This window comes from Opisthorchis viverrini (genome assembly GCF_000715545.1).
Source record: "Opisthorchis viverrini unplaced genomic scaffold opera_v5_30, whole genome shotgun sequence".
Taxonomy (NCBI): Eukaryota; Metazoa; Platyhelminthes; class Trematoda; order Opisthorchiida; family Opisthorchiidae; genus Opisthorchis; species Opisthorchis viverrini.
The window spans coordinates 1,804,541-1,818,945 of NW_008751686.1; the positions used below are offsets into that span (position 1 = coordinate 1,804,541).

At 49.1% G+C, this 14,405-nt stretch overlaps 1 protein-coding gene across 1 annotated transcript in view; it reads left to right on the plus strand.

The window, feature by feature from the left end:
• Window positions 1–952: 952 nt before the first annotated feature.
• The window catches only part of T265_02467 (hypothetical protein), a gene marked incomplete at both ends in the record, with an annotated part of 51,156 nt that continues 37,703 nt past the window's right edge, over window positions 953–14,405 (plus strand). Inside the window, one exon of the mRNA XM_009166716.1 lies at window positions 953–1,009. The remainder of the gene's footprint in view (window positions 1,010–14,405) is intronic.

Consider the following 14,405-nt stretch of genomic DNA (forward strand, 5'->3'; position numbering starts at 1 on the left):
AAACTTTGTCCGCCTTGAAAACGAAAATATTTTAATATCCAGGCCGGCGTGGGGTTTGTACATACTTCCCAGTTCCAATGAATTAGCCTGACATGAGTTTTACCGTGTTTTTAAACCACTAAGGGTCATCGCAGCTGGCAGGCTTTTTCGCTGACAAACGACCATGTGAAATTCCAAACTGGGACTCTACAAGTGCGCGAATGGGCACGTGAAAAGTAAAATTATGGCCCAGACCACACGGAGCTGTTTCAGTTTGCAATGAATTTGGTGGGACAGTGAGGATGTAGCGCACCCAGTTGCCGTGTGACCCGCGAACCAAGATCATGGAGGCCTACCATAATCCTTTTTGCCATCCTTTCATTAATTTCCCAAAGCCTCCTCCCCTTTCATCGGTACGAATGTGATTTGCTCAGAGAATTTCATTCGCAGACGACCAGGAATCCTGTCCTGCAGCATTTGGGCACGAGCTCATGAGTAAGTGCAGAAATCTAAGTGATAGTCTGCCACAGTTTGGTGTGGGATCTAGAATGAAACTGTGATAGAGGTACGAACACCGAAGCACATGTCAAAATCTACCCTCGTAATTGGCGTTGCGCTTTGAAGTGACACTTCAGGAACGGACGCTTTAGCAACAAATCACACTCTGAAATGAACGTGAAAAGCGCGGAAGCCACAGAACGGCAAGAATAAACCCGACCCGGGAAGCCTGGGCGAAAACATCAATCCTGTGTGTTAATCCGTGAAAAACTGATATGGAGTGACGATATTGAATCGGCCCCTGACGACCTAAGGATGTTCTGCGTTACTGAAAACAAAGTCTTTTAGGAACCAGCTTGCGACCGTAGGAGTGTCATGAATCGGACATGACACGCTGTGTCCCAGCTGCCGATTTGATTTGCACCTGGAAGTGCGTTTGTTTTAGTCTTCCACATTGCACTAATATGTCTGCACAGTTGAAATATTCTGGAGGATGAAGAATTTGGCGATTTGATGTTGTGTTGACCTCTAGGTAGGTTGAGTTGTACTATATTCATACGATTCGATACATGTTCCGCATGCTATCTTCCGTTTTCGACCACTTTCACGCATCCTTCGTCTCGGGTTGTTGTTGTGATGAGTATTTTCCAAAATATGGAATAATTTCATCCCACATGAATCATGTAATGCAGTTCAGTGTCCATAAGTGCTATTGCAAGCAATCAAAATGTTTCGGCATAATTATCTACAGGCTTGTGTGCGTAGATTCTGTAAATCGTTACCCGCATCGTCGGCACATGCGCATGTGCGTAGTATTTATTGTTACTCTAATGTTCAATGGGTTGGGCTAATAGGAGGACTACATTCACTCGGTACCACCGCATGTTCTCGTGACGGATGTTGATGTTAGGATTACTAGAGGATCAAAAATTGCATTGATAGAAAGTGTTGCTCTTGAGGGTTGCCAGTCTAAGTTCGGATGCAGTGTTTTGATGCAAACGGTTTCAAAGGGAGAACTTGAGACAAGGGCGGATGGCCGTTTGGGCGGGCGATTATTCCTGTGTTTACAAGCAAAAAGTTGGCTTCATGGGTGGTTGGGGTCTATCAGGATACGGAGGTCAAGGATGAGGTCACCCCGTCAGGAAGACTGGACCTTACCACGCACCTCAGCGATCCAATGAGCCATAATGCGAGTGTCCCCGCGACACTCACAGAGTCTCTTATACCAGGTTGGTCAATGGTTAGAGGTCTGACGAACACACTATCCTGGCCCTGCAATTTGGGGGTTTGGGCACGTGTGGCGACGTGCTCCTGGAAAATTGGCAATGTACTTGCATTTCCAGCCCAACACTACTGCCTTGTGGTTAGGCTTTTGAGGTTGGAGACCATAATCATCTTCCTGTCTAGGTGCGGGCACCTTGGAAGTATTCCAGCCCCTGTACAAACATGAACTGCACGCACGAATAAACTTATGCCACGTGGCTCATCAACAGCCTTGCCATACAGCAAGTTCGGTAAGCGAAATCGTGCTAGTGCGCAAGCCTCCCCTCCTTCTCTTTCGCACAATTTCCTTCCACCCTGCTCACGCCAATAACAATCCCCTTCATAAAAGCTCGTCAATTGGCACCGATGACACCCTCGTGCATCGGTTTTGCAAGTAACGTCTACCCGTCATCCGGCTCCGACATCCCCAGCTATTTCGAAACCAATCTTCAGGCATCGAGGCCAGGTCTTTCGGGCTGCCTTCAACATCCGCACTCTTACGAAAGGCAGCAAACTGCTGTTGCTCTCACATTGGACTCGCTTGCCATTGGTGTGTGCTGGGTACCGAAACAAGAATTTAAGATGCAAGCGCAGTAGTTGAGTTAACCGCCCCCATCACTCTCCACTCACGTCCGGCTGCCAACTTCTGGGAATCCAAAAGCTGCTGCGGTAGCATGTGCAGGGGTTGCTATGGTCTTAAGTCACCCAGGAGGGAAGTATGCTTGCTTGACTAAATACCTGTTCCTAGCCGCCTTTGTGCGGTTCGTCTGGCAACGGTTGTGAAGGATTCTGATAAGCGGAAAGTGGATTGTTGACTGTTTGTCGTATCTGCCCACGCCCCAACTGACTGTCTCTTTGACACCATAAAAGCGGGGTTTTATGACGCCCCGAATGTCCTGTTGCGGTGAGCTAAAAGCTCGTGGTTGCCGGAGATATGAATGCAACAGTGGGCAGGCTTAGCGCATCTGAGACTCAGTTAGGTGACCGATAGGAATGGGACTCAATATTTACGGACAATGGCAAAAGATTGCTTCAGCAACATGCTGACTGCAGGCCGTTTTCATGAACCACTAACTTCATCATAATCAAACACAGCAACATCAGTGTTGACACTGATGCTTCACTGTCGTACAACCATGAGGTGAAAAGAAGAGAAGAGGGGATGTGGGAGCGGACCTAGTGCTGGCCTATGTCAAGCATTCCGAGGTGCATATACCTCCAATCCTGGAAAGCATACAACACCAACAACACCCAAACTCTTCGTGATCTCTTTCACACCTCTCTGTCAAGTCGTGCGCTGTCCACCTCGCGGTTTGCGCCTTCCTGAAGGAAGCATGGAGAACTGCACTCGTCTCGGTAGACGGCGTTTCGGCATGCGTAGCACATGACCGAGCCATCGTAGTGGGTGGTGCTGGATGTTTTCCCGGATTGAAGTACCTGCAGCACAACCAAATACCCGTTTTCTAATCACTGGTTGCAAACACGCTGACGCCATCCAGAACCTTCCGCGCTTCTGAGGCATCGGTGGTCGAAAACCTGCAGAGACCATGTCTCGCACCCATACAACACAACTCTTACTGTAGCCTGGTGTACGCGACCCTCAAGATCTAGTGAGATGCCTTTCTGACGCCACAAGTGATGCAAATGTGATTCGTGCCCTGGAGATTCTTGCACTCACTTCATCAGACGCACTTCCGTCAGAGCTAATACAACTACCGAGGTATGTAAAGCTTTCCACAATCTCCAGTGATTGTACGGGATTTGTTCGCAGATGGCACGTTCTGAAGCATGACTGCATTTTGAAGATGCAAGGCGCATGCCAAAAGATGGTATGATGGTGGTCAGTCTATTCGACAGGAATTGTGCTTCGTTTCGGTCTTCAAAGATGAGGGCCGTGTCATTGGCGTACTGCAGGTCGACAAGGCTCTCACCAGCAACAATGTGAACACGAGTTTTGAAGACCGTCCTGTGTTCGCCTCATTATTTCATCGATCACGAAGTTGAACAAGAATGGAGAGGTTGGCATCCTTGTCTGACATTACGTTTTGTAGGGAAGCTTTTGGAGAGCTCATCATAAACTCACCCGCCCTGAAGTATGTGAATATGGGGATCGGAGTATGTTTACAAGGTTCTGAGGCACACCCTGCTGAGCAAGTGTAGTTAACAGCACTGACCGATCGACAAAATCGAATGCACCCCTGAAGTCAAAGGATACCAAGATTCTGGGTTGTCTGCACATGTGACGTTGCTTAAACGCCTGACGGAGTGTGAGGATGTGGTCAACGCAGCATCTACCCGGTCGAAATCCCGCTTGATTCTCACGAGTCAAGGCTTCGCGCGCCACCGTAAGACGACGAAGCATCAGTGACGCCAGAAACCTTCTCACAAAAGGCGTCAAACTAACACCTCTGTGGTTACTGTATTCACAGCGAGCACCATTTTTGAAAATGGGCACTGCTATCGACTCTCCCCAGTTGTCTCGGACGGTCCCCTTCTCTCGGATATACCCAAATAGGCTAGGCAGACACTGCCTGAGGAGTCCACTCCCATCCTTGGAAAGATCAGGTGGAAGGTCGTCAGGACGAGCAGCACGATGACGCTTGAGTAAAGAAATACTCGAAAAATCTCAGACTAAAGGCGGCTCCATATTTGCGTTCCGCCTTTCTGTTGGAGGCCAGAATCGTGAATTGGAAATAGCAGGTGGCCAGTTGAATTGCTGTTCGAAATACTGTGCCCAGTGGTCCAAACATTCTGCTTTGTTGTATATCAGGGAGCCATTTTGGTCCCTGACTATGTCACTGACAAGATGTTTCCGAGGACCAGTCGAGCGAATCAAGTGGAACAGCTTGCGGATGTTTCCAGCATTCTTTGCACCCTCCTTTTCTTAGGCATTTCGGATCCACCAAGTTTCTTGGTCTGCACAGACACTTAGTTTCACCTGTCGTCGAATGATAAGTCGGGTGGAGTTGTGGTGGCGGCCAGGAGGGATCTGTTGCCGGGTCCAGCAAAGACATTGTCCTATCAGAGATCCAATGCTTGGATGAGATTCGCTGGGTTGTACCGCAAACAGAAATTCCGGCTTTGAGTAGCGCTTTGGATATCCTGTTGCCGGGGCAAAGACATTGTCCTATCAGAGATCCAATGCTTGGATGAGATTCGCTGGGTTGTACCGCAAACAGAAATTCCGGCTTTGTTTGGCGCTTTGGATATCTTTTCCTGGTGGCACAATGGAAAAGCCTACAAGTGCATGGTCGGGGTCCACGCTGGTGTTCCAGAAGGAGCGGTGGGCGTGATCGACCCTCCACCGATAACTGAACTGAATGTGGTTTATTTGGATTTGGCGCTGGTTTGTTGGTAAGCACCACGCTGTCAACTGATTTTCGCTGTTCCGGAAATTCGTTCAGCAAAGAAACAGTCTATGATCGGCGCACATCTGGAGCAAGCGGTCTCCGTTGTCCGTGCGTCTCGTGTCCAAACAAAGACGACCACCCAATCGGGCCTCAGCAATGCTTAGTCTACCTGACTGGGCGTTCACCAATCTCCGGAGCAGCCGAAATCCTCAGGCGATGGTGCCATCCAACACCTTGCTGGCTGCAAACTCGAAATGATCACATCACCATCAGTTACTGATGGCGTGGATCAATAGCTGACTGCCTGTCGTTTTGGAACAAACTTGTGGAGTCCGACCAGGCCTTGTCCGGAGTCACTCCTCTCTTCACTTTCCAGGGCCGCGTAAAGTGCGGATAAATCGCCCGTTAACTGAATGACATCCGGACCAATTTACCAGAACCGTTTTCCAGAGTCTCTTCCAAATGTTCCACCATCAGATGTGAATTCATATTGGAACGAGATCGCCACCCCTTTGCACAGTGCTGGGAGTTTTGCCTATGGCACGGTAATATCAGGCCCAATCAAGCAGTGAATATCAGACCGAACAGTGGAACTTCTTAGGCCTCGGAGAAATATCCCACATCGGTCCCGAACATAACCTGGCCTGAGGAATTAGCGGACGTCAGTTGAAAGTCAGCGTGTGACCCGACCGTGAAGTGTGATGGACACGAAAAGCGAGAGTACTTGAAGGTTATTNACGCCTCAGGAACGGACGCTTTAGCAACAAATCACACTCTGAAATGAACGTGAAAAGCGCGGAAGCCACAGAACGGCAAGAATAAACCCGACCCGGGGAGCCTGGGCGAAAACATCAATCCTGTGTGTTAATCCGTGAAAAACTGATATGGAGTGACGATATTGAATCGGCCCCTGACGACCTAAGGATGTTCTGCGTTACTGAAAACAAAGTCTTTTAGGAACCAGCTTGCGACCGTAGGAGTGTCATGAATCGGACATGACACGCTGTGTCCCAGCTGCCGATTTGATTTGCACCTGGAAGTGCGTTTGTTTTAGTCTTCCACATTGCACTAATATGTCTGCACAGTTGAAATATTCTGGAGGATGAAGAATTTGGCGATTTGATGTTGTGTTGACCTCTAGGTAGGTTGAGTTGTACTATATTCATACGATTCGATACATGTTCCGCATGCTATCTTCCGTTTTCGACCACTTTCACGCATCCTTCGTCTCGGGTTGTTGTTGTGATGAGTATTTTCCAAAATATGGAATAATTTCATCCCACATGAATCATGTAATGCAGTTCAGTGTCCATAAGTGCTATTGCAAGCAATCAAAATGTTTCGGCATAATTATCTACAGGCTTGTGTGGGTAGATTCTGTAAATCGTTACCCGCATCGTCGGCACATGCGCATGTGCGTAGTATTTATTGTTACTCTAATGTTCAATGGGTTGGGCTAATAGGAGGACTACATTCACTCGGTACCACCGCATGTTCTCGTGACGGATGTTGATGTTAGGATTACTAGAGGATCAAAAATTGCATTGATAGAAAGTGTTGCTCTTGAGGGTTGCCAGTCTAAGTTCGGATGCAGTGTTTTGATGCAAACGGTTTCAAAGGGAGAACTTGAGACAAGGGCGGATGGCCGTTTGGGCGGGCGATTATTCCTGTGTTTACAAGCAAAAAGTTGGCTTCATGGGTGGTTGGGGTCTATCAGGATACGGAGGTCAAGGATGAGGTCACCCCGTCAGGAAGACTGGACCTTACCACGCACCTCAGCGATCCAATGAGCCATAATGCGAGTGTCCCCGCGACACTCACAGAGTCTCTTATACCAGGTTGGTCAATGGTTAGAGGTCTGACGAACACACTATCCTGGCCCTGCAATTTGGGGGTTTGGGCACGTGTGGCGACGTGCTCCTGGAAAATTGGCAATGTACTTGCATTTCCAGCCCAACACTACTGCCTTGTGGTTAGGCTTTTGAGGTTGGAGACCATAATCATCTTCCTGTCTAGGTGCGGGCACCTTGGAAGTATTCCAGCCCCTGTACAAACATGAACTGCACGCACGAATAAACTTATGCCACGTGGCTCATCAACAGCCTTGCCATACAGCAAGTTCGGTAAGCGAAATCGTGCTAGTGCGCAAGCCTCCCCTCCTTCTCTTTCGCACAATTTCCTTCCACCCTGCTCACGCCAATAACAATCCCCTTCATAAAAGCTCGTCAATTGGCACCGATGACACCCTCGTGCATCGGTTTTGCAAGTAACGTCTACCCGTCATCCGGCTCCGACATCCCCAGCTATTTCGAAACCAATCTTCAGGCATCGAGGCCAGGTCTTTCGGGCTGCCTTCAACATCCGCACTCTTACGAAAGGCAGCAAACTGCTGTTGCTCTCACATTGGACTCGCTTGCCATTGGTGTGTGCTGGGTACCGAAACAAGAATTTAAGATGCAAGCGCAGTAGTTGAGTTAACCGCCCCCATCACTCTCCACTCACGTCCGGCTGCCAACTTCTGGGAATCCAAAAGCTGCTGCGGTAGCATGTGCAGGGGTTGCTATGGTCTTAAGTCACCCAGGAGGGAAGTATGCTTGCTTGACTAAATACCTGTTCCTAGCCGCCTTTGTGCGGTTCGTCTGGCAACGGTTGTGAAGGATTCTGATAAGCGGAAAGTGGATTGTTGACTGTTTGTCGTATCTGCCCACGCCCCAACTGACTGTCTCTTTGACACCATAAAAGCGGGGTTTTATGACGCCCCGAATGTCCTGTTGCGGTGAGCTAAAAGCTCGTGGTTGCCGGAGATATGAATGCAACAGTGGGCAGGCTTAGCGCATCTGAGACTCAGTTAGGTGACCGATAGGAATGGGACTCAATATTTACGGACAATGGCAAAAGATTGCTTCAGCAACATGCTGACTGCAGGCCGTTTTCATGAACCACTAACTTCATCATAATCAAACACAGCAACATCAGTGTTGACACTGATGCTTCACTGTCGTACAACCATGAGGTGAAAAGAAGAGAAGAGGGGATGTGGGAGCGGACCTAGTGCTGGCCTATGTCAAGCATTCCGAGGTGCATATACCTCCAATCCTGGAAAGCATACAACACCAACAACACCCAAACTCTTCGTGATCTCTTTCACACCTCTCTGTCAAGTCGTGCGCTGTCCACCTCGCGGTTTGCGCCTTCCTGAAGGAAGCATGGAGAACTGCACTCGTCTCGGTAGACGGCGTTTCGGCATGCGTAGCACATGACCGAGCCATCGTAGTGGGTGGTGCTGGATGTTTTCCCGGATTGAAGTACCTGCAGCACAACCAAATACCCGTTTTCTAATCACTGGTTGCAAACACGCTGACGCCATCCAGAACCTTCCGCGCTTCTGAGGCATCGGTGGTCGAAAACCTGCAGAGACCATGTCTCGCACCCATACAACACAACTCTTACTGTAGCCTGGTGTACGCGACCCTCAAGATCTAGTGAGATACCTTTCTGACGCCACAAGTGATGCAAATGTGATTCGTGCCCTGGAGATTCTTGCACTCACTTCATCAGACGCACTTCCGTCAGAGCTAATACAACTACCGAGGTATGTAAAGCTTTCCACAATCTCCAGTGATTGTACGGGATTTGTTCGCAGATGGCACGTTCTGAAGCATGACTGCATTTTGAAGATGCAAGGCGCATGCCAAAAGATGGTATGATGGTGGTCAGTCTATTCGACAGGAATTGTGCTTCGTTTCGGTCTTCAAAGATGAGGGCCGTGTCATTGGCGTACTGCAGGTCGACAAGGCTCTCACCAGCAACAATGTGAACACGAGTTTTGAAGACCGTCCTGTGTTCGCCTCATTATTTCATCGATCACGAAGTTGAACAAGAATGGAGAGGTTGGCATCCTTGTCTGACATTACGTTTTGTAGGGAAGCTTTTGGAGAGCTCATCATAAACTCACCCGCCCTGAAGTATGTGAATATGGGGATCGGAGTATGTTTACAAGGTTCTGAGGCACACCCTGCTGAGCAAGTGTAGTTAACAGCACTGACCGATCGACGAAATCGAATGCACCCCTGAAGTCAAAGGATACCAAGATTCTGGGTTGTCTGCACATGTGACGTTGCTTAAACGCCTGACGGAGTGTGAGGATGTGGTCAACGCAGCATCTACCCGGTCGAAATCCCGCTTGATTCTCACGAGTCAAGGCTTCGCGCGCCACCGTAAGACGACGAAGCATCAGTGACGCCAGAAACCTTCGCACAAAAGGCGTCAAACTAACACCTCTGTGGTTACTGTATTCACAGCGAGCACCATTTTTGAAAATGGGCACTGCTATCGACTCTCCCCAGTTGTCTCGGACGGTCCCCTTCTCTCGGATATACCCAAATAGGCTAGGCAGACACTGCCTGAGGAGTCCACTCCCATCCTTGGAAAGATCAGGTGGAAGGTCGTCAGGACGAGCAGCACGATGACGCTTGAGTAAAGAAATACTCGAAAAATCTCAGACTAAAGGCGGCTCCATATTTGCGTTCCGCCTTTCTGTTGGAGGCCAGAATCGTGAATTGGAAATAGCAGGTGGCCAGTTGAATTGCTGTTCGAAATACTGTGCCCAGTGGTCCAAACATTCTGCTTTGTTGTATATCAGGGAGCCATTTTGGTCCCTGACTATGTCACTGACAAGATGTTTCCGAGGACCAGTCGAGCGAATCAAGTGGAACAGCTTGCGGATGTTTCCAGCATTCTTTGCACCCTCCTTTTCTTAGGCATTTCGGATCCACCAAGTTTCTTGGTCTGCACAGACACTTAGTTTCACCTGTCGTCGAATGATAAGTCGGGTGGAGTTGTGGTGGCGGCCAGGAGGGATCTGTTGCCGGGTCCAGCAAAGACATTGTCCTATCAGAGATCCAATGCTTGGATGAGATTCGCTGGGTTGTACCGCAAACAGAAATTCCGGCTTTGAGTAGCGCTTTGGATATCTTTTCCTGGTGGCCGTTTATATCCGACACTGTACTGTCCGGTAGCTATTCAAGGAGCTGGTTCTGATAGTTTCGGTTGACTTATGAGTCCACTAGCTTCTCAATGGCTAAGCGAGGCGTGCGCGTTTTGTGTACACTTGAAAAGCACAATGGAAAACATCAGCCTACAAGTGCATGGTCGGGGTCCACGCTGGTGTTCCAGAAGGAGCGGTGGGCGTGATCGACCCTCCACCGATAACTGACGGCGATGTGGTTTATTTGGATTTGGCGCTGGTTTGTTGGTAAGCACCACGCTGTCAACTGATTTTCGCTGTTCCGGAAATTCGTTCAGCAAAGAAACAGTCTATGATCGGCGCACATCTGGAGCAAGCGGTCTCCGTTGTCCGTGCGTCTCGTGTCCAAACAAAGACGACCACCCAATCGGGCCTCAGCAATGCTTAGTCTACCTGACTGGGCGTTCACCAATCTCCGGAGCAGCCGAAATCCTCAGGCGATGGTGCCATCCAACACCTTGCTGGCTGCAAACTCGAAATGATCACATCACCATCAGTTACTGATGGCGTGGATCAATAGCTGACTGCCTGTCGTTTTGGAACAAACTTGTGGAGTCCGACCAGGCCTTGTCCGGAGTCACTCCTCTCTTCACTTTCCAGGGCCGCGTAAAGTGCGGATAAATCGCCCGTTAACTGAATGACATCCGGACCAATTTACCAGAACCGTTTTCCAGAGTCTCTTCCAAATGTTCCACCATCAGATGTGAATTCATATTGGAACGAGATCGCCACCCCTTTGCACAGTGCTGGGAGTTTTGCCTATGGCACGGTAATATCAGGCCCAATCAAGCAGTGAATATCAGACCGAACAGTGGAACTTCTTAGGCCTCGGAGAAATATCCCACATCGGTCCCGAACATAACCTGGCCTGAGGAATTAGCGGACGTCAGTTGAAAGTCAGCGTGTGACCCGACCGTGAAGTGTGATGGACACGAAAAGCGAGAGTACTCGAAGGTTATTTCAGTTGATCCGTGCAACCGGTCCCCGGAAACCATCTGTGAGCGGAACCATCAAGTATGAATGAAGAGACCATCTCGTCGGACCGAGTACTTTGAACAGCAGTTATTATGGCCACCAGCTGCCACTCATCTGGAGCCTACGAGTGACGCAGAAGCCTGGACGGTGAACGTGGAACCGGCTACGACCTCGGAGATTTATGGCTGTACATGTTCTCTTAAGCGCCACCGAGCCTCCGGTCCGGATAACCTTTCACCCTCATTGTTCAAAGATGGGGGTGAAGTCTTCAGTCAGAGGTTGTCTGATCTGTTTGCTTTCATTTGGAGAAAGGAATCTGTTCCAGACAACTGGAGATAGTCGGTGATAGTGCCCATTTAAAAAAAGGGTCTCGTAGTGAGTGTGACAACCACAGTGGGATCAGCGTGACCCCGGTCGTAACAAGACTGTTCGCGTCACTCGTACTTCGTCGCCTTATGGTGTATCGTGAAACATTAACTCGAGAGCAGCAAGCGGGATTCCGGCCTGGTAGGGGTTGCGTTGACCAAATCTTCACACTTCGTCAGGTGCCAGAACAACGCCATACATATAAGCGATCCACAATTCTAGCGTTCCTGGATTTCCAAGGCACATTTGACTCGGTCGACCGGTCTGTTCTTGACACGCTTGCCCACCAAAGAATGCTCCGGAAGTTCGTGAACATAATAAGCTCTTTGTATTCCCAGACTTCCGGGCGTGTGAGTGTACGGCGAGCTCTCGAAAAGCTTCCGTACACAAATGGTGTCCGTCAGGGATGCCCTTTCTCCCCATTCCTGTTTAACTTTGATCGATGAACTCATCAGACAAACGCTTGAAGGTCTCCAGACCCCCGTTGTTCAAATAGCCGGTGACGAAAACCTTGTTGTCCCAGAACCATAGCTCGTGTGGGTTGGTGTTGGCGGATCCGTAACTAGGCAGTTACAAAGCGCGTTTTCGGTTGTGCAACGGGTACTTCCATTGAAGAATGTGTCCTGCACCAGAAGCTGCGTTGGTTGGGACATGTGTTACGTATACCGAACCATCGTTTGCCGAAGAGGGCTGTTTTCCTTGCCCAATTCAGTGGCGTAAACAGAGAGGTGGCCAGCTCTTGACTTGGCAGAGGAGTATGAAGGAATTCACGAAACGCTTGGGTGCTGTCGGTGCTGCTCCCCTTCCAGGATGGGTACCGCGTGATCCTCACTGCCTGGTTGGAGACACTACAAGATATGGCTGCCAACCGATGTCAATAGCGTTCTTGTTGTCAGTTTCTATCCAGATTGCCTGAGTGAGTGTCTGGAGGTGTAGGCACCTCGGAGTGATTGTAACAAGCTAGCACCAAGTCCATTCCCCGTCGACCTTTACTCTTTTCTTCACGATAAGGCTTTTGAATAAATCACGGTTGTACGGGAGTGAAGCATCAATATTGAGCACTGATGCTGTCCATAATGATGATGATAATGATGGTGCCTAACTGCCATGCCATCAGAAAGATGCACGAGGGCTTGGATACTACCAGGTTGTCCAAGCATAGACAGGGCGATTCGAGAGGCAGAGGTCGATTTCGAACCATGGACCTTCCGGTCAGTAAATTAGCACTCTAGCCGCTGAGCCACATCGCCCTTGACTGACTGGCCACAAACGAGTATGGTTTGACAGACATCGGCCATAAACTAATCGTACACTCACTCCGTGTCCACGTGGTGGTTTTCCATCGGCTTTTTTGTAGGCCGGTTTGTGCTACCACCCGGAAGTTATTGCGCCATCAGCAGGAGGTCCGCCTTACATGTAATCTCTTGTGCAATAAAATTTATGTACAATGGTCTATCTCGTGACCTGACACGACGTGTCTAAAAACTGACGACTTGTGCGGGCATGTATGCCCTATTTTCCTTCGAATTCCGATTTGTTCAGGACTCCCGCGCCGCGTCTGACAAATTAGTTGCCCTTGACGACATTGCTGAGATGACGCAGAAAAGTTTGAAGTAATCTAGAGAAAGCGACATTATTCCAAAGACAGGTAGAATGCACGTTGTTTCAATACGAAAAGGATCCACTCATTATATACACCATAAGAAACGATTTCAATCAACAGACAATTGGTTATGCATTTTACGCTTGTCAACCAGGCTCTCCCCTCAACAGAGGGTGTATGTAGCTATGATCAGAAGTAGTAATATGACAAATTGTTGAGGAAATGCTGCTGAAGCTTTCCAAATCATAGAAACCCACGTTAAATGGGCGTCAATCTATGAGCCCGCCTTCGTCCGACTGAGCGGTATAGGCACCTCGGATGTTTCTGCTAGGTTATCCCTAGGTCCTCCTCCCAATCCCATTTCTCTTATAAGGTTTTATTGGTTGTACAGTAGCGGAGCACCGATGTTCTCCGGTGTCGCTGTTGGTGGTACTGTCACTGATGGTAATGGGCCCGAATGATTGACCACTGGTTTAGCTTGCCTGAATGAGTTGTTGAGACTGAGACTGATTTCTTTTCCAAGCGGGACTAAACACACCTGACTCACAACCGCGCGGGTTCTGTCTTAGTGACCTCACCCGACCACCACATAGGGCTACAATCCATATCTTTTTGTTCTGGTCGTGATATGGGAACGCCCCTACTTCGCATGGACATCATCTTTAGAGACAGTACCATCAGTTTCGACACCACAATGCCTTAAGGTTAAAACGGAATGGATTAGGAGTGGACCTGTTGCGGGCGTCCCTCAGGCATTCAGAGGCCCGCACCCATCCAAGCGCTCAATCAGGCAATCGCGAAAGACCCTGTTCTGTAAGGCGAATGCATTAACAGCACCCAGCTTCATACTTGTGTTCCAAGTAACGTTGTCCATCTCGCAGTTCCCAGCATTCTGAAGGGGTCACGAGCAGCAACACTTGCCTCGGTAGACGGCGTTTCGGCATGCGCAGCACACGGTCGGATCATCGCAGATGGTGGTGCTGAATGTTTCCTTCGACTGAAGTACCTGCTACACAACTGAATACCCGTCATTTAATTATCTTGTTCCGAATCCGGTGACGCCCTTCAACTCCAGCAACTCTTCTGAGACAGGTGATCGGAAAACTGAAGGTACCTCGATTCACCTGTCCACAGAAGCCGTCTCAACAACGAATCCCCTACCTAAGCTTGGTACACGTGACCTTGAGACCCAGTGATGTGTTTTCGTGACCGCCACAAGTGATGTCAGTTTGCGAACATGACGTTCGCCTTTTATCCAATACACTTTTGTCGAAGCTAATACAATTTTACGTCCAATGTGTCCCTTGAATCGCATGGAGCATGTTCAGAATGTCCCGGAACATGA